The sequence below is a fragment of the Balaenoptera acutorostrata genome, chromosome 2 (genome assembly GCF_949987535.1).
Source record: "Balaenoptera acutorostrata chromosome 2, mBalAcu1.1, whole genome shotgun sequence".
Classification (NCBI taxonomy): Eukaryota; Metazoa; Chordata; class Mammalia; order Artiodactyla; family Balaenopteridae; genus Balaenoptera; species Balaenoptera acutorostrata.
Genome location: NC_080065.1, coordinates 29440321 through 29466626, shown reverse-complemented (window position 1 = coordinate 29466626; position 26306 = coordinate 29440321). Strand labels below are relative to the sequence as shown.

At 44.7% G+C, this 26306-nt stretch overlaps 1 protein-coding gene and 1 long non-coding RNA gene across 4 annotated transcripts in view; one reads left to right on the top strand and one right to left on the bottom strand.

Annotated features, from left to right (window-relative positions):
- Positions 1 to 26306, bottom strand: part of PDZD2 (PDZ domain containing 2) — a 372691-nt gene that overhangs the window by 282625 nt on the left and 63760 nt on the right. The window lies entirely within an intron of this gene.
- Positions 3196 to 8368, top strand: LOC103018991 (uncharacterized). The gene is made up of 3 exons (XR_451951.2): positions 3196 to 3317; positions 4089 to 4159; positions 6003 to 8368. It is a non-coding gene; the product is annotated as an uncharacterized LOC103018991 (long non-coding RNA).

The following is a 26306-nucleotide window of genomic DNA, read 5'->3' as shown; positions in this document are numbered from 1 at the left end:
CAAACGACACATCAGGTAGGCCTGGCTATTCCGTGTCGTCCATGGGCGCACCTCCTCCGTTGCTTCAGTATCGAAGGCAGTATCTAATCTCCTGGCTGAGAATCTGACAGAGAGTGGGCCCTCTAGGAGGGGTTGCTGGGGACGGATGAAGGGACGGGTAATGTCGCTATTATGAAAGACCTGCCCTGTAAGAACCTGTAAGGATGCCACTGGGCCTGCCTTCAGAAGAGCCATTTACACATCCTTCTAGCAATAACTTCGGCTGTTCGGTCCACGAGCGATTTATTATCTGCAAAATGCTAGGTACCGTACAAGATATAGGAGCAGAAAAATAGGATGGAGTTCACACTCTAGTTGAAGAGGAAAGACAGGCAGCAACTAGCAGTAGAATATAATCAAGTATGAAAACATGTTATATAGACTCACAGGAGGTCAAGAACAATGGATGGATGGCACGGCAAACTCACCAAGAGGAAAAGAGTTCTCATGTTATTCATATAACATCCTCCAAAAGGAAAGATAGACTGGCTAGCCTAAAAGAATACTTGGAAGAGTTTCTAATTTGTTTAGAAGCCCACTTTTTCACCCAGAACTACCAATTAACATAGAGCAGAGAAATTACTCGATAGTTAGATAGGTAGACAGATAGATAAAGTAATAGAAACAATATCGTCTGATTCCCAGCTTCTAGAAGAAGTTGATAAATCAAATGCCTTCAGAGGCCAAGCATATAAATCTGATCAAACACCTATGTTCTGAGTGTTCTACACCCATTTTTTCACTTAGTCCTTGGTGCAATCCTCTCGGAAGATACAAATAATTATCCCACTTAGATTAAGAAACAGAGGGTCCAGCAAGTTACGGCTTTGCAAGTTTACGAGTTTGGCTGAAGTCACACAACCAGCAAATGGTTCAGCAGAGACTCGGGGAGGAAGTTCTGTCTTCAGAGCCCCAGCCTCCATCATCACTCCCCTCTCTCACCATGGAGACATGGCAGCAAGTGCTGGGCCTGGTGGGTGCTGAGGCCTGGACCCCCGTGACAGTGAACAGCCGCTACTGAGTTCCAGCAGATGGGTGCATGCCAGAATGCCAGGACCCAGAGAAGTAAACAAACAAACAAACAAACCTACACTTAAAAATGTGAAATCTCTTGATTTTAAAATATTGACAACAAATCCGATCCTTAAAAAATGAAAAAGAAGCACTCAGCAAACCCAACAAAACCATGTGCAATGAGCTTCAGCCCACGTCCCTCCAGTGGGCAACCTCCGCTTTATACTTTGCCAAGGCTCATCTCACATGGGTGGTTTCACTTTTCACAATAACCTTGTGAAGGAATTATTATTATTTCTGATGGAAAATCCCTGAAGGCTCAGGGAAGGTGGATGACTTTCCTGCAAATGCACCTGTTCGCAAGCAGAGGGCCTGGGCTCAACATCCAGGCCCTTGGCGAATGAAGCTGGACTCCCTTGAACTCCACCACACTGTCGGTGCGTCCACCCGGCAGCCTGCTGGAGAGAGCTGTCCTTCGATTTACAGATTGTTCCCTTTTCCCTATGAAAATGTAACTATCCATAGGCAAGGTCATGGGTTGAAGTATTTACTGGTCAATGAACCTTGCATTTAATAAACATGTATTCGAAAGAAGGAACCAGATCCTTTCCAAAGAGCAGTTTTCCTGGGGGGAGAGCTGCAGACAGCATGAGAAGAGGGATGGGGTGGGGGCATCATGAGGAGGAGCGAACACTATGGAAGCAGATGTACAAGCATCTCTCTGCTTCATAGTCTTGCCGAGATCTGGCACTGGTGGATCTACTCCTCCCCCAGGAGACCTGGCAATGAGAGGAACCTGCAGTACCTGATGGTCTCCCCCAGACTCTCACTAGTAACAGAGGGAAATTTGGGTGAGAAATCCAGTATTCTGACTGCAGGTTCAGCTTTCTCTTTTATTTTTCCTGAGGCCACCCTCTTGTTTATCACAACAGACTAAGCCCAGAGCTGTCCTGACTTTGCAGGTCTCAGTTTGAATTCACTATAGAGCTATGGATGCCAATGTATCAAAATAAGACCCCGAGTAAATTCTCGGGGAGAGCTTTTCTTAAAAAAATAAGTAAATAAATTCTGACCCTTAACTGAATCAATTCTCATTGCAAAAAACAAAAAAAAATTGAGAAAATAGAGAAATACATAAAGAAAATAAAGTCACCCACAATCTCACCAATCAGAGACAACCGCAATTTTGGATTCCTTCTTCAGTCTTTTTCCAAAGTGTGTGTGCGTGCATGTGTGTGTACACGTGTAGTATTTTGTGCTTAGTTGAGGTCATACTCTATACTCCATTTTTAAGCTTGTATTTTCACTTGTTATATCTTAAACATTTTACCGTATCGTTATAATTCTTCAAAGACTGATGTTTTAATAACTGTGCAGTACTATAACAAATGGATCACCATAATTTATTTTACTAGTTCTATTCCTTGGGACTTTAGGATATGGCCCATTTTTTTTTGCATCATTAAGTGATGCTCTGATGAATACAAAATTGTCTCTATTTCCAATTTGTTCTTCAAGATGTATTTATAAAAAAGGAATTCGGGGCGACAGGGCACGCACCCTGAGTCTCTTTATACACATTGTCAACATGCTTTCCGAAAAGACTATAGCAATTTACCTTAAAATTTTAAAAAATCTTTGCCCCTTAGTCTTTCTTAACTTCAGAAACAACTGCTCTTCTGAAGAGATGGGGCTCCCTCCCCTTGTGTATCTCTAAATAATACCTAGGCAATAACTGCAGCTGTGTTCTTCCCCATGAAGCTTTTATTTCATTTCGCTTCATTTTTGACTAGTAAATGACCATGCAACACTTGCTAAAAGAGGCAAAAATGCACTTTATTGTTTTTCTCTGGTGAGTAAGCTGCAGTGAAGTTCTGTGAAACGGAACTGAATCTATCCCAATCACGTAAATCAAGATGAACAGGCCTGAAGGAGAAGCATTCCATTTGAAATGGCAGTGGTGATTTAGAGCCATGTGGCCAAAATGCCCATTAGCTGTTTGTCATGAATATTTTTAGAAAGTGCAGAACAAGACTGTGACGAGAACCAGGGCCATAGTGTCCCCGTCTCCCCAGGAATCTGCCTGAAGCCTTCAAAAGCTGGCCAGGAATCAGCTGTGCTCCCTGGGCTGACAAACCCGGCACATACACACCCCGAAGAGCATTAAAGGCACAGCAGATGGAGACAGGACACACAGCTGCTCTGAGGACCGTCCCTCCGAGGACTGGCCCTCTGAGGACGGTCAAGATTTCCACTTAGCGCAGGTAAAGAACTTCTGTTATCAGACTGTGTAGACATGAGAAAGGTTGAGGTTAAAGCTGAGGACCCCATCTGTGGTGATGTGGACCATTATTTCTCAGCTCTCTGAAATGATTCTGGGGAAAAATCCCATGATCTAAATATATTATAGATTTCAATCTCTCTAACCTTCAAAAAATGTCCTTTTCATTGCTCTTCTTCAGGTCTGAGGTTTTTTCAGAGTGAATGAAGCTTGTGGCAGAACTGTGTGACCCTGAGCAAGTCACTTAATCTCTCTGAGCCTCAGTTTCCTCATCAGAAAAGTGGGTCAATAATAATGTCTGCCTCGTAGGGGTCTTGTGGAAATTAAACAAAATAATCCATACAAAGCACTCAGCAGAACACCAGTACTGTAAGATGCTCTCAGCAACTGCTAATTTTAATCCTGGAGGTCATGGTATAGTTCAAAAGCAGATTTATCCAGCTATAAATTATTGGCACATTTTACTTCTGGAAACCACAGCTCACTAGCCTCCCCAACAGAGGAAGGGAAAGAAAAGAAATGAAACCTAAAGAGTCACATTTGCATTATTTTAACCACTCCTGTGAGCCGTGTAATGGGAGGAGGAATTTGTACCAACTGCTAAAAATGAAATTATTAAATGACCTGCGGCTATTTCTGTCCCCACTTAGCAGCTTTCAGAGGAAGAGGACATGCAAAGGATGTACGTTTGTGTGAACTCTGCCAGGAGTCAGGACTTTTCCTCTGATTCTATCCTCCCCTCTTCCAACAACAGGCAGGCTGTCCTGAAGTTCCATGGAAAGGCCGAGCCTCTCCCAGCCCCAAGGGGTGAGCGCCCCCGCTCAGGTAGGACAGTATCAGAGACCTGGGGTCCAGCCTTATCCCACCACTGGCTACGCAAGTCACTTCCCCTTTCGATAAAATAAGGCCAGATGGAACTCGGGGTCATCTCTAAACTTCTTTTTAGTGATACGAGAGTTTGTGGTTCTCTCCTCATAAGCAATTTTAAGATCAAAAATACTTTTCTCCTGTGGACCTTGTGAAAGTCTCTTTTATTGCAGTTGCTCACATCAGGGTGAGCAAATGAGTCAAAGACGGTTGAATGTGAAGTTGAAACAAGGTTACATGGCAGCTGGTAGACTTGTGAGATTCAGAGCAAAAAACCTGCATCAAATTAGGTCAAGTCAGGTATTTATTGAAGGGCTGAATCACCACCACGCACTGTAACAGGCCCCCATGAGATACCCAGAAGCCCGCTAGCCCTGTATGGACTTCCAGGCCGAACACGAGCAGTTGACAGGAAGATAAGCCAAAAGCAAGAAACCTGTTCATTATTTTAATGATATTCTTTTGTTTAGCTGACCCCTGAACAACATGGGGGTTACAGATGCCAACTGCCTGTGCAGTTGAAAATCTGCCTATAGCTTTTGACTCACCAAAAACTGTTGACTGGAAGCCCTACTCATAACACAAATAGTCGATTAATACATATTTTGTGTGTTATATGTATTATATACTGTATTCTTACAATAAAGTAAGCTAGAGAAAAGAAAATGTTATTAAGAAAATCCTAAGGAAGAGAAAATACATTTACAGTACTGTACTGTATTTGTCAATGTCACAAGTTTATGTCATCTGTTTACAAGATGAATCGTCTGTCAGTACCTACATCATATTGTCTTAAATGATACAAAACGCTATGAAGGTTATACGTATTACTAACACTAGACATCAAAAATGAAAGAATAATGTGAAAAAGAAATTCCTATTTATTTACAGGTATAACGACTCATGCATTGATCAGGAAGCAGCAATGTGATTGCTTTATGGTAGCCTAGTGTAATTGATAAAATTGCTTCACAGTAGCCTAGCCTGTATACTAATGAATAAATTGTTATAAAATTTTTATGGCATACAGTATTACAGTATTGGAAACATTGTTACATTAAAAAAAAACCTTACCTATGAAAATAGGCTTATACACAGATTCTCCAATTAGGAGAGACATGCATACTGTATAGTAAGGTAATTCTTTGAAAGCAAAGTTATAAAACAGTAGAAAAACTAATAAGTTATTAATTTTATATTAAATATTACTCATCTTATGCCTATATAAGGACAGACTAGTATCTACATATATTTTATGCATTCATGACATTTCTAAGTTTTTCTTAATTTTTTTTGCTATTTCTAGGCTACGTGGTTCATTGGTTTTTTTCTTCTCCTAGCAAATCTCCAAAATTTTTTCCAATTTATTTACTGAAAAAAAAGCCCCCTATAAATGGGCCCATGCAGTTCAACCCCACGTTGTCCAAGGGTCAACTCTACTTACAAAGTTATCATAAATCATTGAATGTTTTTTTGAAGAATATTTTCCATCCAATGAATAGCTGAAAATCTATACAGCAAAACATAAAATACTGTTAGAATCACTTTCATTTTAGATGATTCTGATTCAGTGCATTCCTCTGCCCTCCCAGGTAAGACCACCTTAATAATTTTATTCCTAAAACTGCCACCTTAGAGTTCCTTTACATACTTTATAATTTGGGATATTTTAAAATACAGAGTTTATATAAAATGGGTAATGGGAGGTCATTGTTGGGCCCTTCTTGGTTATCTCCAGCAGGCTGGTAAGCTCCCATCAGTCTACGTGTGCTCATCTCTTCTACTTCTGTCTTACACATAGAAAAGTCATCAAGAGCCAAGTACCAGGAGCATGGAAGGAAGCAGTGACCCAGTGACACATTAAGTTCCTCCCACGCCACCTGAAACAGTGTGTGAGCCGGGCCAGCACAACTTTGGAACAAATCCCCTTCAGCTCATCCCTCCAACCAGATAGCTATTTCTAAAGTCCCCCCAATCTCTCCATCTGCAACCCTCACAATTTGGAGCTGCCACTACACTCACAGGGGCTCACAGAGAGACTGTGTGCTACAGTAGAAGAAGTCAGATTTGGACAAGTACATCTAATAGTTCCGACTGATCAAGAAACAAATCTGTTTCAATTAGTAGAACCCTTGGAGGCAAGGGATAAAAACTCAACCTGAAGAACAGAAGAAGGGAATTTATCAACACATATAAATGAAAAGTCCATGGGGAATGGGGATAGCTCTCAACACGGCTGGATCCATATACACACTCGCCAGGAGTCTTGATTTTTCTGTCCTCTGTGCTGGCTTCATTTCCAGCTGGCACTCTGCACATGGTAGCAAAGAGGGCCACCAGCAGCTGAAGGTTCTATGCTACCAGCTCAGAAACTCCAGCTGAGAGCTTATGCCTCTTTCCCAGCGGTTCTAGCAAAAGTCCTGAGATGGATTCTCATTGTCTAACTTGGATCATGTGCCCATCACTTAACCAGCCTCTGAGTTACGTGCTGGCTCCTGGAGCTAGGGTGGGACAGACCCCCTGCGGCACATGGACTGAGTGAGAAAGGGCATCCTCCAGAGCAAGGGGTCAGGGGGAAGGGTGTCGGAAAGACAGAAACCAAGGATAGCCCTAAACAGGAGGCTTAGCCGTCTGAACCACATTCACCCCGGGCTTTGTCTGTTCTCAGTGTGGTGCATCCTCAGTGTTATTTCACAAAGAGTTGTTCCCAGTCAAGAATCCAAGCACAGTCAGCTCTCCGGGGCGCCCCTTGTGCTCCCTTCCAGGTGCCCCTCGTGCTCCCTTCCAGGTGCCCCTCGTGCTCCCTTCCAGGCACTGCCCTCCTAAGGGTAACCACTATCCTGCTTCTAACACCACAGATACATTTTGCCTGTTATTACACTTCATAGAAACAGCATTGCATGGATTGTGCTTTTATGACTGTGCACTTTTCCGTAGGTACATTATACATCAATAAAAAGTTTATTTAAAAAAAAGAGCTGATTATGAAATTTTCCTCACTTTACCAACATCAGAAACTGTGCAACTTTCAAGGACTTTCTCAGCTTTTTCAGAAATGGCCTTGTCTCCAAATGAAACAATCTCTTGGATAACGAATTCTTTCAGCATCTGCAGTAAACCACAGGTGGCCAAGGTCACAGGCAGTGGGGCCCATGCGAGGGGCTTGCTATGCTCTTCGGCCTCCTACCTGCTTCTGCACAGCCTTTCAGCCTGGGCTCTGTCTTCTCACAGCGGGGCGTTTGGGAAGACACTTTGCTGTTCTTTGCATCTGGATGGCAGAGGTCAGCAGAGGGCAGCTGTCAACCAAGCAACGGCCTGCCAGTAAGCCTTTGAAGGCTCGTGGGCAGAAGAGAGAGATGGCATTGCTGGGTCACTCCAGAGCAGTGATTCAGGGACCCCTTAAAGAATGATGACAGTTACAAACTCTGCCTTGCACCTCTCAATGCTGAAGCTCATCTGTGGATAAACCCCAAAAGTCTATGGATTCCAGGTGAAAACTTCTCTATAGGGCAGAACTAGAGCAAGCCAACAGGTGACACTGGCCACCCTTGGGAGGAAGGGTGTCCCTCTGCCCTAGAATTGTGCATGCAGGGGATGGACGGGCTTCTATAAGGTTTGTTATAGACAAGACTTCCTGGAATGGGTGAGAAGGTGGATTACATTATCTTTAAGGCTCTTTCTAAGGCTCTGATTCCATGATTCTAACAAAGCCCCTCTAATGGTCCTAACAGCAGACCAGAGACTAGACCATCAATGTTAATTCCTCAAAACAAAACAAAACACGGAATTACCATGTAACTGAGTAATTCCACTCCTAAGTATATACCCCAAAGAACTGAACACAGGCATTCAAACAAATAATTGTACATGAATGTTTTTAGCAGCACTATTCAACGTAGCCAAAAGGTAGAAACAACACAAATGTCCATCGACAGATAAACAGATCAACAAAATGTTGTACATCCATGCATGCAATGGCATATTATTCAGCTTTAAAAAGGAATGAAGTTCCAACACATGCTCCAATACATGAATGAGCCTTGGAAACACGATGCTAGAAGAAGTCAGATACAAAAGGCCACAGATTGTATGATTCCATTTATATGAAATGTCCAAAAGAGTTGACTCTACAGACAGAGAGCAGATTAGCGGTGGCCAGGGGCCCGAGGTCGGGGTGCGGGGGTGATGGAGTGAATGGGGAGTGACCGGTAATGGGTACAGAATCTCCTTCTGACGGATGACGAAAATGTTTGAGAACTAGACAGAGGTGATGGTGGCACAACACTATGAATGTACTAAATGCCACTGAATTGTAATCTTATGTTATATGAATGTTACCTTAATACAAAATAAATGAATAAGACCAATGATGAGTGAGCAGGCTCTGTGCTGCCCTGGGCTCCCAGGTTGCCTGGCAAATATGGGGCCCCTCTCCATTCTGGGCCTCCTAACCGGGCCTGCCCAGCCCACAGTCATTTCCTGGATTTGGAATTTTAAACTAAAGCAAAAGAATAACAACATCATCAACAAAAACACCAGCCACCCTGAAAAGGCTCTTTACCCTCTAATACCCAACCTCCAGGCTAGAAACAGAAGAGGCAGATGGAAATTAACCCTTTCGAGCCATAAGGGTAAGCATTTTAAGCCTGAAAACACCTTGGGAGCGAGCGCAGAGGCTAGAGGATTTCCCCTAAACTCCAAATAAAGCAGAGGAATTCCCTCTAGTCCTATCATGGCTCACACAACCTCGAGAAGACACAACAGTACTTGAAGGCCTCAAAATCCACTATTTCGTTTAGGCAGATCCAGCAAATGGCTGGGTCAGGAGAATCATCACCCAACTACCCACCCCACTGTTCCTTTAATCAAACCCTCTTTTGCCTTTCAGAGCAAGAATGCATCAATTTAACCCAGATAACCAAGTGATCCTCAGGTTTTACAATGATATAAAAGATAAATAATTTCATGGTCCATCCCATGACAAAGTTGGTGACTTTCTTATTTTGAGACTCATTCCAAGATACCCCTGAAAACACTGATCCCTGAGGTCTGTTGTATGGGATGACCACTCAGCCATTTACCAGGTAGATTTTTCCACCACCCCGATCCCACCTCCCTTACTCACTCACACACACACACACACTCCTATTTGTGGCTTGACTTCCCGGAGGAATTTCTTCCTTAGCTGAACTGCCCTCCTTATAACAGCGGGGAGCTACCCTTTCATGTGGTCCAACTGAACAGAAATGCACTTGCATCAGAGTCACACGCCCCCAGTCTTCACAGGTACAGGTCCTGCAGAAAGAGCGACTGATGTGAGTGGCAGTACTACTGGAGTATCTTGTCAAACCGCTGCTCCTCATGGTGTCTAAAATTAGAGGGCAAACAAGAAATCATTCATCCCCGGAGCTAACTTGTAAGAGAGAATTTCCATTCCTTAAGAGGTATGAAGAGGTTCTACTCCTTCTCAACTAAATCTTGCTAGAAGTACATAGGAATGAAGAAGAGTCACAGAGCAAATATTTATTAAGCACCAACTCCGTGTATGACACTTGAGATGGAAAGAGTTACAAGATACACTCCTTGTCCTCTTAGAATGTATAATTGCTTTGAGTGGAGAAGACACGTATATTGAAAACAGATACAACCATTTTGTAAAAATACCTCTCAGGGGAAAAGAAATTATTCTTAAATTGATGGATGGATGAAAACAACTGGGGACAGACCTTGCAACCCTAACCTGACATTCCTTCCAGTGCAGTGGCAAACAGAGGCCTTGAAAGAGGAACAATCTGAATTTGAATACCATCCCCATCCTGCACAGGCTGCGTCACCCTGACAAGATACTAAACCTTTCTAAGTCTCACTTTTTCCATCTGTAAAATGGGCATCATGCCACCTATTCTGCAGGGTAGTTGTGAGCATCCAATAAGAAACAAATTTAATAGAACATGGAAGATGTGCGTTGTATAATAGCTATAATATAAATAGCACATGACAGAGAAATCAGTCAATAATACATAAAAATAGCTATGAATTGGAGGCTGAGTATGGGACTTGCACTATCTAAATTAATCTTCCCAACGACTTTGTTATTAATCATCTTATAAATTACTTTATAAATTTAATTTCATAGACATTGCGTTTGTTAAGGCAAACTAATCTTTGCAGTCAAGGAGCCCGTAAATCTCTGAATTTTCCTAGGCTAGATAGCAACTGTAAAGAAGCATCATATCAGGTGTGGTCAACTAGCATTGTCTTCCCACCACCCTTAGCGCTTGCCAAGCAGCCCCCAAAACAAGGGCCCTGCAATGCCCAGACAGACAGTCAAGTGACTCACATAAGTGGATTTGTGTTTTGTATTCAGCTTACAGTACATTCTTCTTCAAAATTCATGTTGTCCATCCCATTTACTGGACAATTACTTCTCTCAGGGCAATGGTTCTCAAAGAAGAGGAGGGATTTTGCCCCTTGGGGACATTTGGCAACATCTGGAGACGTACTTGGTTGTCACAAGTGTGTGTTTGTGTGTGGGGGGGTGGGTGAGCGGAGCTTGGTACTGGCGTCTAGTGGATGGAGGCCAGAGGATGCGGCTGAGTGTCCTGCAATGCCTGGGCCAGCCCCACCTGCAAGGAGCCACTGAGGTTGAGAAACCTTGCCTTAGGGGCAGAGAGGGAATCTTAGATTTCCTTGTAGCCATAACACATGCCCAGAGATAGTCAGAGATGGTCTTGTAGCGAGAGCCCAGCTTCATGGAATGCAGCCTTGCATATTTACAGCGGGAGACGGTATTGGAGGAAAGAAGGATTTCAACCAACCTCGCTCTCGGAAGAGCCCAAATGACATATCGCCAAAATGAAGAAATATAGCCCCAGTCAATCCTCTTTAGTGTCAAGGTCAATGCCTATCCTTTGCGAGGAGGCTCTCAGCTGGCTCTTTAGTATCTGAATGGGGGATGTTTTGTGTGGCCAAACCTGTGGTCTGGGCCACAGTAGAAGGCACAGGGCCAAGCCTTACACAGGACTGTCATCCCCAGGCTCAGGCCCACTCCTGCCCTGCACCCCATGATTTAAGGGGGTCCTCCTGATCGGCTGAAGGCACAGAAATTCGGTGCAGTCAACTTTTTTGATCTGGCTCTCCTTTCTCCAAGTCTACCCTTCTCGTCCTTAATGACACCTACCATGTTGGGCAAAATCCTACTACGCCACACTTACGGTGGCGACAGGAAGGCACCGACGTCACCTCGGTGGCCCGAAAGAAAGCCTGGAGCAGGGGCCTCCACTCACATTCGATAGCTAAGGAAAGGAATGCTCAAGAGAGAGTGTTTCCCAGTTACACAGCGAGGGGGGTGGGAGTCTCCACAGCTGAGCTTCTGCCTCCAGGTTCAGTGCTCTTTCCACCCCAGCACACACCACAGGGGAAGCCCACGGTGGTGGCCTGCTTTACTGCCTACCACTCATGCAGCAGGGAGCGGAGACCTGTGAGATGGGCTGGTCTCACTAAGCGGTGGGAGGTGCATCATCTGTATTCGGCTGCCGTAGCTGAGCACGGGGTGGGAGAAGCACAAGCCAGCGAATCCCCCAGCATCCGGTGCAGGCAGGGGAGGGGGGCAGCCTGTGAGAGAGAGGTCTCCTCCCAGGAGGAGAGAGCGCTCCTCAAGGGCAGGGTACGAAGAGGTCTGGCAGAGGACGTGAAGGTTCTAGATTGCTTATTCCTTCATGAAACATTTATTGAGCACACCGGGCCAGATGCTACAGATAGAGAGTGAACAGGGCAGGTAAGAGCCCCACCTCCTGAGAACGTAGATTCTAGGAGGAGAGAGAGAGGATACGTAAACCAGAAGAACACAGATGATCGTGCTAAGTGCCAGAAGATAAATAAACAAGAAACTGCAATCAGAAAGTACCAGGTTTGGGGCGAGCACTATTTAGACAACAGATCAAGGAAATACACTTGGGGAAAGAGCCATTTAAGCCAAGACCTAAAAGGTAAGAAGAACCCAGCTCCCCAGAGAGGAGAGAGCGGAAGCCCGTACAGGCAGCGAGCAAGGGTCCCGTGTCAGGTATCTGAGGGCGTGCTTGAGGGACGACCGCTGAGGCTGCGATGGCAGGAGGGAGTGGAGTGATATGAAGCTGGCCAGGGGCCACCACAGGCAAGACCTTGAATTTTATCTAAGAGTGCTGGGAAGCCAGCACTGGAAAGTTTTACGCAACAAAGAGACATTTCTGTTTTGCAATACCATTTGGCTACAGTGAGAAGCAGGGACGAGAAAAGACCAAGACTGGGGGCAGAGCACTGGTCAGGAAGCCTCGGTCCAGGCAGGAGACGGAGGGGCCATGCCTGGGACTAACAGCAGGGCACGGGGAGGAGGGGACAATCTGAGCTGAGGATGGAGGCGGAGCCACCAGGACTGGCTGATGGAAGGGGGTGGGGTGAGGGAGGCAGAAACGAAGGCCATTATCAAGTGATGCCAATTTCCAAGACGGGAAAATGCAGAGGAGAAAGAGATTTAGGGGAAGGCGGGCCTGTATGCCAACTCTCTAAACCAACCTTGTCTTAAAAATATCCTCATTCTTAGCCTCCTTATTATTATTAAATACTTGTTGACCAAATACAACATTAAGACACTGCTACGGACTCACTTTTAAGAAATCTAAGACTCACTTTTATGGAAAGCGGGAAAAAAAATTGCAAAGCAAGTGTAATTTGATTGCTTTTGAGATTTTTCAAAAAGATAATATATAAATGCTAGTTATCAAGGGACTTGTACTTTCCACTTTATACTTTCCTTATTACTTTTTATAGCAACACTTTTTTTAGAAAGAATGAGTTACTCCTTTGAAGTCAGGCTTTGTGTTTCCAAAATGCCCCTCTGAAGATGCACAGCATATTTCCTCTTGGAAGCCATAACCTATTAGGACATCTGAAGGGAGCAGAGTTGGGAAGGAAAAGGACACAAGCCAGGTCGATTATGCAGACAGCTCCATGCAGGATGCCCTGAGCACCTTCCGGCCAGCTCTCACAAGAGTCCACCACTAATGCATTCAGATTCCAACCTGCCTTTTCTTCTTGCTTCATCGGTTCTCATTTTTTAAATCTGGCCCACTCACTGTGGAGGTATGTTTAAAATCAGAGAAGGAGGATCTTTTTCTTATTTAGCTCCAAGCTGGCCCACTTTTGCTTCATCCCATCAAGATAAGCTCAGTCGTCAATCACCTCCTCCACGAAGCCTTCCATGACCATCCCAGGCTAGTAACAACTTTTTTCCTGGTCTCCATCGTACCACAAGGATGTCTCGATTATAGCATTTGTCCCATTAATTTTTAATATCCAGTAAGTCCCCTACATACGAACGAGTTCCATTCCGAGAGCACATTTGTAAGTCCAATTTGTTAGTAAGTCCAACAAAGTTAGCCTAAGTACCCAACTAACACAGTCGGCTATCTAGTACTGTACTGTAATAGGTTTATAATACTTTTCACACAAATAATACATAAAAAACAAATAAACACAAAAAATAAAGAAAACATTTTTAATCTTACAGTACAATATCTTGAAAAGTACAGTAGAACAGTACGACAGCTGGCACACAGGGACTGGCACGCACGTTTCCATCTTTGAAGTTTGCAGCTTGAAGGTTCGTATGTAGGGGACTTACTGTACATCTGTTTCCTCCATTAGATGGGGAGTTCAGAGTGGACACCTGTCATGCTTTTTGTCTACCCAGTGCCTTTTGACACCTTTCCTATGTGTACAGAATTTCCCATCTCATGATTTTACACACCTTTAAGGTAAAAGGCAGAAACTTGTTTCCCCAGTTTCCCTTGCCAGCTGTGGTACAGGCACGTGACCTGGGCTCTGCCAATCAGACGTAAGAGACATGAAGCAGCGGTTGCCTCGTGGAAGCCATTCTGGCAAAAGTGGCTGCAGACATCCAAAGACATCAACAGCAGAAAATTTTAAAGTAGTGTCTTGTGCTCAATGTCAAGCATCGGTGCCCATCCACCAACAGGGGCAGAAGCATCTCCACGGCAGCAGTGCATTGCCCAGATTGGCCGCTTTGCTTCCAAGCCAGTTCTGCCTCTGCTGGAGCTTCTTTAATAAATTACTTCTCTGCTTAAACCAGGTAGAGTAGATTCTGCCGTTTGCAACCAAAGTTCTTAACTGATAACTGAGGTCCTCAAGGCAGGGATGGAATGGATTCATTTCTCTATCACTCCTGTCTAGGAAAGTGTTGTATACATTCCCCATCCACCTACCAGAATACCGATGCAAGCATTATTGAAGGTGCAGATCAATTATGTTGAATAAATGAATAAATGGATGGAGAAGCCAGACTGCAAATGATTAGCCTCTCAAATCCCCATTCTTTCAGTGATCATCGAGGAGTGTTATTCCTTCTGTAAGTCTTCTGCTAATTAGAGAAGACACACAGGAATGTGGCTTCCCACAGCGATTCTCAAACCAGGCTTCTCTGGAATATTGGTGGTTTCCATTGCTAACACCGAATAATAGCGAGTTTTTCCCAATACATACAGAAAATTTATTTAGCACATGGGATTTGTCGGTTTCAGGGTTTTCACTCAGAAAGTTTGAAAACTCTGGCATCTGCTACTGTTTTGTCAGCAAGTACAATGGATGAAAAGATAGTTGAGCAAGTAAGCAAATACTACAGCAAAAACTCAAAACTGCCAGTCTGCTTAGTTCAAGAATTTTCCTTCTCCTCATGCCCAATTTTTTCACTGGGGTTTTAGATGGCACACTTAACACACCATCCTCTTTTCTGCCAGCAAAGGTGTTCTTAGTTCATATAATGGAATCCACTGATTCAACATGGTATTGAACGGACAGCACTGACTCACAAATGCTTGGCCACCTGAATATTTTTGAGCACTGCAGTTCTAAGTTCCTGCCCCCGTGCTCTCCTTCTCTTATAGGCTGCATTGTGTCCTCCCCAAATTCATATGATGAAGCCCTAACCCCCAGTACCTCAGAATGCAACGGAATTTGGAGACAGGTTCTTTAAAGAGATGATTTAGCTAAAATGAGGCCATTAGGGTGCCCTAATCCAATATGCCTGGTGTCCACATAAGAAGACATTTGGACACACCAGAAACAGAGACACCAGGGGCGTGCAGGAAAAAGACCATCCGAGGACACAGAGAGAGAACACAGACACCTACAAGCCGAGAAGAGAGGCCTCAGGAGAAGCCAAACCTACCAACATATTGATCTGGAACTACCAGCCTGCAGAAGTGTGAGAAAATACATTTCTGTTGTTTAAGCCCCCAGCCTATGACAACTTGTTACAGCAGCACCAGCAAACAGCTACACCTTCCTCTGAGTTTCCTAGCCTCCAATCAGAGCTGCAAATGCACAGTGGAAGCTGTCCCGGGGCTCCTGGCCCTACCCTCCTCCTGCCCCATTGCTCTCCGCACCCCTAACTGGGAAGGCGGAGGAACAAATCCTGACTGCGCTGTGAGGCCCACAGGGCCGTCCCTGTGAATCCCCAGGCTCCTGACTCATAGTCCCTTTAGGGAGTCACCCCCTCGTAGTACGGATTGTGCCCTCCTTCCCGGGCTCTTTTGTGGCGGCACAAATACAGTGGGGAGGAGTGACCTTTAAATTCTGCGAACGTGACCGAGTTACACAGAGGAGCTGACAGCCCGGTCTGCGGCACCAGGACCCTCTGGGAGGCCCTGGGGGAACTAGGCCTCAGGATGGGGAGAAAGACACAAAGCGGAGGCGGGAGGGGCCCGGGACAAACTGTCTACCTCAAAATTATCTCTGGCCTTGTGCTGGCTCCAGGCCCCCGCCAGAGACAGTGGTTTCTGGGGCGAAGAGAGCATTTTATTTTTTTTGGCCACACCATGTGGCAGCTGGGATCTTAGTTCCCTGACCAGGGATCGAACCTGTGCCCCCTGCAGTGGAAGTGTGGAGTCTTAACCACTGGACCGCCAAGGAGAGAGCATTTTAAAATGGAGTCTCTGGGTGGTTAGGGCCCTGGTGGGCAGAGAGGCTCCCACCTGACCTTCGGGGCGCCCCCCGCCACTGCTCCCCTCCCAGGGGCCCGCCACGGCCGGTGCAGCTGCTCTGAACGAGTGCCCAGGCTCTGCTGCATAACAGAGGACGCAGACAGGAATCGGGGAGGGACGCACCCACCCGGCCCCTCTGACCAGGCCTCTAGAAGGGGCGGCTGGGGAAGTTGGGAGGCAGTGGTTTTCCTTCAGTGAAGTAGTGAAGTCACACGGCGTCTCTCTTTGCAGTCAGGAGAGATGGAGAAGAAGGACCAGGCTGGGCAATAGCTTTAGAGGAAAGAGTGAGCGGAACCTGACGTCTGGGGGGTGAAGAGGTGGGGAGGTGCGGACAGGGAGGAGCTTGGGCCACTCAGGTTCGGCCTTAAAAGGCCAGGCGGACCACGAGGTCATTCCCTGGCACCAGGGACTCTAAGGGGTAGTTTCGGAGATGACGGTAGCTTTTATTGTGGCAATTATAATGTTATAACAAGTACAGGTCTCCTCCTCCAACTAGACTGGATACTTCCTGAGGTTAGAAACCGCATTTCAGGCCCTGAAACTATACAGCACCTAAGACACTGTACAGACAGCGTGTCAGGCACGTCTCCATATTCCAGGCTGGAGTCCGGAGCATCCGTTCAGCACTTAGGTAACAACATTAGTTGAGGGCCACTGCGTACCCAGGACTGGATCGAGTACTGTGCTGGCTCTGGGATTGCAAAGGCTGGACGTGCAGCTGGCACTTAATACATGTTCATTGTCTCTTGGGTAGATATTTTGAAGGATGGCATATTAACCGTAGTATTCAATTTTCTGTATTCCTGATGCTCTGGCATCTGGGGGCTTGCTGACTTGGGAGAGACTGCCCCTCCCAGCGCTAGCCAACTCCTAGAGATCGCAAACCACCAGGCTTCTAGCACACTCTTCATATGCAAGCCAACCAGTCCAGAGCCCCCCTCTCCCAACTACCTACTTCATCGAGCTCTCACACACGACCCCTGCTCACATCACCCCACAACCTCATTCCTCCAGTTGTACCAAACAACTTGGGGCATTCCCTAAACCATGGAGCCTGCCAAAATTATTCAAACTAGCCAACCCTAAACCTGCTTAGGCCGCCTCACCCAATCCTTCCCACAGACATCACAATAAAGGATTTACCCACACTTTCTCGTCACTCTCCTTCTGCCTCCTGACCAACCCTGGTGCTTCCCTGTGTGGCCCCGTGTGGCGTGGTGTGCCTTCCGTTTCCAGGAATCTGTGCGTCTAAATTTCCACCACAACAGTCATTTCTGTGCCTGCGTGTCTTACCATGCATGCTTAAAGCAAATCTCGGGTACATTTTTAAACAGATGGTTAAATGTGAATAAGCATTCGGTAACTGTAAATTAACAACTGATTCCTTCCAAGCAGTGCAAAGTACATCTTCTTCAGAAGAGAGAAAAGAGGTGTTAGTTCTATCCATCATGTTAAAATTGTATGGAAGTGAGAGAGGAAGCTAGTTTTGGGAGATGGGCCAATCCATACACAGTCAGTCCTCAGTCTAATGTGAGGTCAGGATTTGGGACAAGAATGAAAGACAAAGAAAGCAGAAGATGCTTTTTCACCATACACTCTGCAGAGCCTTGCACAGGCTGGGAGGACAAAGGAAAATCCAGTTAACACTTGCATCAAACCTAAGACTCTAACTTTCTAGGAATGATGTTATTAAAGCCATGCAAACCAACAAAACAAGGAGACAAAAGAAGCATCCCTTTTATGACGTTTATTTATTAATGATGCTACCAGAAGCTCCCATTAATCCAGAGAGATGACATGAGATCATGGGTACATGAAGCATGTGGCACAACATCTGGTATCAAGTGAACACTCAACAAATTACAGCCGTCATTGCTGATGTTCTTAGCAATTGGCAAATCGGATTCTCTGAGTGGCTTTTCTAATAAACAATATTTAGACCACCAGTTATCAAAAAGACAATAAAATGAAATTCATTCAGCATTATGGCTGGGCTGCACATAATTTCACCTTCCTCTGATGCATTTGATGATTCAGAATATACTTTTAAGATCTCACCCTCCTTCCAACATATCATGAATAACATTAATTGCCTCTATATCTTAATGATCATAAAACCTATCCTGATTATTTGTGGTTGCTGGATGTACACAGGGTGATTCAGCAGGCATGCAGGGAAACCACAGAATCATTGGACCAGGAAGAAGTGTGATTTACCCATGGGGCATCTGCAGAGCTATGACCCTTCTCAGGGATGCCAGCCGTGTGTGAGTTTATCTCCAGGGAGGAACCAAACTAATCTTGAAGAAATGCTATAAAGTCCTCTCTACTAGACACCCGACAAGAACAGACAGGAAACAGGTGTCTAAGAGTCCTGCTCAAAATTGGATATTGACTTTTTCCTCCTCACCCCACCCACCCATGGATCAACCCAGGTTCCACAGAATTAGGTAATTTATTAGAAATAAAGTAACCTAAATTATGATGTCTGCTTCTTCACATTTGTCTCTAGGGATTTTATATGTGCAGATGAACCCAGACACAGCAATACACAACTCAAAGGAATTCTGCCAAATCCACTTTCTCAGTTTTGAGCTCCAGGTATGGGAGCGTAGCACCTGATAAGCACTAACCCTCCAGAGGCAAGAAGGAACAAAGTCTTTCCTTGGGAGGCATGAGGTTGAAAAACAGGGAAGCTTAATCACCCACTCCCATTCCCACAAGACTTCCAAAAGCTTCTCTCGCCACCCCCATCACACTATTTCCTTCTCTGCAGTCTTGACACATCCCCCATTCACCTACCAGAATACTAAAGCATTTTCAGACTGATAATTCAAACAACAGGCAATAATAAGGACCAAGGGAGCTTAGAGACACGTGGAAGCTGTGGGCATGTCATCAGGAATTACTCGTGCAGAAGCACAGCCACCCAGAAACCTCAGCCAGAACCAGCACCTGGGGCCACGGGACCAACAGCTCTGCTTTGGCCCTGGCTAAATACCCTTGTTTCCAATCCAGGCAAATTCTCCTGGCAAAACCCACAGCTGAGCCTGTGGGTATTAACCCATTTCTACCATCGATGCCTGTGGGCAAGGAAATATAGATGCAATATATTCAACTTCTCTCTTAATGCTCATCTTAAGTCACTACCATCAGAAGAAATGCCAACTTACTTCTTGGGAGCTGTAAGGAAGGATACCAGGACATATAAGAACCAGACCTTGACTTCAGTTACCTAATAGCCTAGTTAGGAATAATTAGTATGCAGATGAAAAAGTAATTAACAATGCATGGTAGTATCTAATGGTGGAAATTCACTCAGCCTAAATGTATAGAAATCTAGAAACTAGGGCAGTCCAGCAAAGCTTGGAGGAGGAAGACCTTGAAGGCCAAGAAAGTCGCAGGCAACCACTCAGAAGGAGAGGAGCCCTGCAAATGGGGGCATGTGGGAGAGCACATGGCAAGTTCAGAGGCCAATCCATATACCTATCTCCCTTCTGGTAAGAGCATGGCACAGTCAGACCCAGGGGTAGAATAAATCTCCATGGTACAAGTGATGCCATCCTCCACTCCACACCCAAGGCAGACACGACCCGTGTATCACAGGACTGAGCCTTGATGTGGTCTCAGAGCCCTTCTCGACACTGTGCTCCAGGAAACACTAATAGTCAATCAGAGCTGGCACTCATGATAAAAATCGTTTCTCCCTCCCTGAGAGGGAACGGGGTAAACCCTGGCTGGGTGAGGAATTCCGGGGCTGGACGTGTCCAATCACTGAGTCAGGATGGCTTCCTGGGCGTAAGAAGGAAAGAGCTGTCATTACGTCTTACCCCCAGAGCCAGAAGGAGGTCTGATCTTGAGGGGCAGTTACGCTGACATGCTTGCAACCACAAAGGCCTTCTGGGCATCATTACCCCTGATGTGATCCCAGGACCCAAATCCTCCCAAATTCTGCCAAACGGGCCTTATAGTAGCTTATCCCCAAAGATAGCCACCTTCAGCTTCCCTTCCTGTGCACACATGCTAGTCTGTTCCTCCATCCCTTTGAATCTGAGCTGCTCCGGGACTGCTCAGTGGAATATGGCAGAAATGGCACTGTGCTAGTTCTGTTTTTGTTTTTTTTTGAAAGGAAGGAATAATTCTATATTTAAATGTAAATAAATTTTTTCATAGGAAAATCCAAAATGATATATATAATACTCTCAGAAATAATAAGAAAAATTTGAAAATTTGTTAGATATAAAATCAATATAAAAAGAAACTACATTTAACATATCATCAGTAAGCAGTTAAAACATTCTCCAACAATACAATTTTAATATTATCATGATATATCAATACTAATGTTTAAAAATTTTTCATTAGAGTATAGTTGCTTTACAACATTGTGTTAGTTTCTGCTGTACGGCAAAGTGAATCAGTTATATGTATAAATATATCCCCTCTTTATTAGATTTCCTTCCCATTTAGGTCACCACCACTGTGCCAGTTCTGGTTCCAACCTTTATGAGGATTTGCAGTTTCCTCTTCCCCTCTCTCTCTCCCTCCCTCTCTCTCTCTCTTTCTCTCTCTCGGGAGCCCAGAGCCATCACATCAGAAATCTGGTGACCCTGCTAAAGAGACCACATGGAGAGACCAGATGGAGAGGAAGAAGCCCTGGGACAATAATGGAGAAAGACACAGAAGCCAAGCATCCCAGCTGAACCCAGCCTTGCAGCTCTGCCCTGCCAAGGTCTTGACACCAGAGGGAACCCTCCCTAGACCAGCCCAGCCATGAACTGAATCCCACACCGAAGGATCCAAGTCAATGCCACGTGGAGCAGAAAACTGCACAGCTAAATTCTGCCCAAATTCCTGGCCCGAAGAATCATAAACAATAAAATGATTGCTCTCTTAAGCCACCAAATGTGGAGTAGATTGTACCACAACAAGAGATAACCAGGATTATCTGTGCACGGGCCCCACTCCACAGGCAGCTGAAGTACTTCTCAGGGCTCTGGGCTCCGGTACTACTCCCTGCAAGTCCTCTGGGCCTGACCACATCCAAGACAAGTCAGGGCACTGCATTCTGGAGCAAGATGCCACACTTCTGATTACCCACAGCCTTGGCCTCAGCTCACCGCCCACTTTTGTCCTTTAAGTCAACATGTACAACTTCTGAAGAACCCAAGTTAATCACTGACCTCAAGTCTCCAAAGTTCAAGTGTTGCCTGTTCCTTGTTCTTCTTTAAAAGACATAAAGGACAAATTCTCTTCCTCCTGAGCCTGATGCCTTTGAGAGCTGCAGCTTCGGCTACGGACTGGAGAACGTGTGAGTTCAGATCTGCCAAGGAAAGCCTGCGAGTTGGCTGTAGATGATCTTCACCTGCTGCAGCCACGGGGTCATCGTGCAGCAGGGATGCACCTGGCCTACTGAAGCTCAGCGCCGCCCGAAAGCTCACAGGGTCCAACCAGCTCATTTGGCAGAAGACACAGAGGCCTGAAGAGGAGATGTGGCTTGTTCTGGGTCAAAGAGGAAGTCAGTACGACTGCAGCCAGACACCAGGCCCTGAGTTAGTTCAGGAGTGACCCACGAGCTCCATACAGACGGCCTTGGGGAAGAGGTCCTCAGCCTCAAGGAAATACTTCCTTTCCATGCCCTCTGGTTTATGGTGGCCTCTGCACCATCCTTTAAACCACTCTTGGTTTAAGGCACATGTGCAGAGTCAAGCACAGGCTTGTGTCTGCTTTGGGGTCTCTCTCCAAGAGCTCCAGGAAAATTGCACCAGGGGTAAGAGCAAAAAGACCCTCTCTTCTATATTTAACTCCTTCCCATCCCCTGACACACACACACACACACACACACACACACACACACACACACACACAGGGTATCTCCACGTACAGCACATCTTCTGGTTTAGTGGTGTGCGTGTGGACCCTCTGCCTTTTAATTTGGTTGAATTGCATATTCTCTTGCAAAGCCACAAGGGGTGAACCTTACTGGTTCCTGTTTTGGCAAAAAGGGCAAATTCAGATCCCTCCACCCATACCCATCTACACATATCCATCTACTGATGAACATCCTGCACGAACCTTATACCTGCAAATGATCTTTGCTGCTCTGACCCCAACTTGAATACTAAGTCTTGGAGGCATCCCAGATAGACCTAGCAGGTTGGAAGAGCTCCTTAAACAATAGTTATTTTCACAAGGCATCGTTGGAAATGGTTGTAACCTGTACTTTTGATGACCAACAATGATGTCCTACATGCCAGATGCTCTCTTAGGTGCTCTGCAAATGGATTTATCTCCTTTAAAAAATCCCCATCACAATCTGAGGAGGGAGGTTCCTTTATAGATGAGGAAACTGGAGCTCAAAGAAGTTTAGAAACAAGCTCGAAGTGACCGGAAATTCAGCTGCAGAGCTGGAATTTGAACAGAAGTCCAGCCAACTCCAAAGTCCATGTTCCAAACCACCATACTGCATTGCTTTATATGTATATAAACGTATCTCCATATGGTTCATTAGTGTAATTCATTCCAAACATATAAAACCATCACCCATATGACAGTCTCAGAGTGGTACTGGGACCACAAAAGTACAGTCCTGCAACCAAAGGGGAAATCCAAATAGTTCACATTCTTTTTTTTAAAAAAATTAAGATATCATTGATATATAACATTATATTAGCTTCGGGTATACAACACAATGATTTGGTATTTGTATGTACTGTGAAATGTACTTCATGATCTTTGCATGCATTTTTTCAAACATCGTGGAAGAATTTTGTAGACCATAGCTACGTTTCCTAGAATCTCCCTCTTACCTCTAAGCCATTTCTTTCACATGCTGTTCCTGCACTTCTCTCTTCAAGATCTTCCCCAAATATCCTTCCCCAGATACAAACAGAACTCAAAGAGAGCAGCTGTAACCTTGTGCACACTCTCCCAAAGTGGCTCATGTTTAACTGGTTTTGAAGGAAATGTTGCGATGTGACTTCCTTTATGGCTTTGGGAAAGATACTGGAGGAAGCTCGGGGGTGCCCTGTCCCAGGCATGCATCCCCTAAGGGAAAACCTGTTCACGACCAACCTGGACTTCACCCTTACAAAGACCTAAGAAAAGGGAAGGCAGGGCCCTCTGCAGAAGGTGGGCCAGAAGAAAATGAGCTGAACCTCTCCTGGGGAGGGAGGACAAATGGGAGAAAGGCTGGCGACATATCCAATTAATTTTTGTTCTGTCATATTTACATTCTGGGCTTGTTTATCTCATTGGTTGGTTGATTGATTTTCCAAACACAGAGTCTATAGTGATAATCCCATGAAAACTCAGGAATATGTAAACCCACAGGAGCTTTGGCATAGGTTTTGTACATTGGCTTCCTTAAAAGGGAAAAAGGAACTCTCATGCATTTAATAGCAGTGCAAGCTAAAAAATGGTTTTCCATTGAAAGACTTATTTTTCCAATCAGTAAATACTTTTTTTTTTCTGGCTGCACCATGTGGCTTGTGGAGTCTTAGTTCCCTGACCAGGGACTGAACCCAGGCCCCAGCAGTGAAAGCGCGGAGACCTAACCACTGGACCGTCAGGGAATTCCCCTAAATACTTCCTTTAAAAACAGAAAGAGTTGGTATATGTGAAAGTTGTTAAAAGAGTAAATCCTAAGAGTTCTCATCACAAGGAAAAATACTTTTCTTTTTTTTGTAATTTATAAGAGATAATAGATGTTAACTAAACTTACTGTGGTAATCATTTCACGATATATGTAAGTCAAATCATTATGCTGTACACCTTAAACTTATACAGTTCTGTATGTTGATTACATCTCAATTTTTTTAGAACGAAAAAAGGGGAGAAAACAACAAAAGAGTTAAAATTTCCTAGGTCTTATTACTATCTAAAACTCATGATTTTAGAAGATGGAATCAAATTGGTACAATTATTCCTATGACTTCTTGGAAAACATCATGGAATCCCTATTATCTTATTACCATAATCATTTAAAAATAATTGGTGAAAATGGCCAAGGCCATCAGGACCCACATTTAGAAAATGAGGGTTGGAAGGAGAAGATCCAAGCTAAGGGCTTTCCTTAATGTCTTATCAAAGAAACAAGAGGTTAGGCCTGAGCTGTAGGTGACCCCAGTGTGACCTTGGCCTGACACCTGGGTGAAAGCCCAGACTCAGGCCCACCATGTGGCACAATTCTAGGGAAGGACCCTCACTCCCTTGAGTTGATCAGTGTACACCCTGTACATGGGAGCCCAACTTTACAAATAAATAATGATTTTCAGAGACAGCATTTCCTCTTATGACAAAACAGAAGCATCAATTTCGCTGTAAAAATAGATTTGGGGGCTACAAAAGTTAGTTGAGAGAGCATAAACATAGTCCAAGCCCAGAAGAGCCAAAGAAAAACACAGGCCCAGGCTCCTGCCACGTGGCCCCTCCCCCAAAACACCAGTCTCCCACGGGCCGTTTATGGCTGGGACCAGATGTTGTAAATGAGGGGTGTGCCGTGACTCCAGCTGTCCCCCTACCATCTACCCCACAATGTGTAATTTTAATTTATAATTGTGGGTGAGCTATATCTGTGCTCAGAGTGGGGCAGGGAGGGGCCGTGGCGGGGGTTGGGGATGGTGGTAGAGGGACTTAGATAAATAAGTTGCAAAAAAAGAGAGAAAAATGCCAGACCAAAACTGGAGAGATAGAACGGGGCTGGTTCAGACTATAAGAGCATGCCCTGCTCTGCCACCGCAGCTTGCATTGTTACATCCCCCTGAGGAAGAGGGCTGCTGTGAGCTGCTGTTGCTACCACGGTGGGGTCGGGAAAGCTCTCAGATATGCGGGGACAGACTGATGATTATCTTTCAGTTATCTTTATTCTATATAAAGATACATAAATTATCTTTTATTTTATTTCAATTATCTTATATTATCTTATCAATTACCTTTTATTTTATTTTAATTCAATTATATTTTATTTTATTTCAATTTTATTTTATTTTATTTTACTGTACTTTACTATTTTATTTTATTTTTTCACTGTACTCCATTCTGTAATTGTAGAGCTATGTACCTGTGTGTACTATCTATTTATTAATTTTTTAAATTTAATTTTATTTATTTTTTTATACAGCAGGTTCTTATAGATTATCTATTTTATACATATTAGTGTATATATGTCAATCCCAATCTCCCAATTCATCCCACCACCACCACCACGACTTCCCCCGCTTTCCCCCCTTGGTGTCCATACGTTTGCTCTCTACATCTGTGTCTCTATTTCTGCCTTTCAAGTAGGTTCATCTGTACCATTTTTCTAGATTCCACATATATGCGTTAATATATGATAGTTGTTTTTCTCTTTCTGACTTACTTCGCTCTGTATGACAGTTTCTAGGTCCATCCACTTTTCTACAAATGACCCAATTTCATTCCTTTTTATGCCTGAGTAATATTCCATTGTATATATGTACCACATCTTCTTTATCCATTCGATTGTTGATGGGCATTTAGGTTGCTTCCATGACCTGGTTATTGTAAATAGTGCTGCAATGAACACTGGGGTGCATGTGTCCTTTTTTTTTTTTTTTTAAGAATGCAGGTTTTATTTATTTATTTATTTATTTATGGCTGTGTTGGGTGTTCGTTTTCTGTGTGAGGGCTTTCTCTAGTTGTGGCAAGCGGGGGCCTCTCTTCATCGCGGTGTGTGGGCCTCTCACTATCTCAGCCTCTCTTGTTGCGGAGCACAGGCTCCAGACGCACAGGCTCAGTAATTGTGGCTCATGGGCCCAGTTGCTCTGCAGCATGTGGGATCTTTCCAGACCAGCGCTCGAACCCGTGTCCCCTGCATTAGCAGGCAGATTCTCAACCACTGCGCCACCAGGGAAGCCCGCATGTGTCTTTTTAAATCATAGTTTTCTCTGGGTATATGCCCAGTGGTGGGATTGCTGGGTCATATGGTAGTTCTATTTTTAGTTTTTTAAGGAACCTCCATACTGTTCTCCATAGTGGCTGTATCAATTTACATTCCCACCAACAGGGCAAGAGGGTTCCCTTTTCTCTACACCCTCTCCAGCATTTGT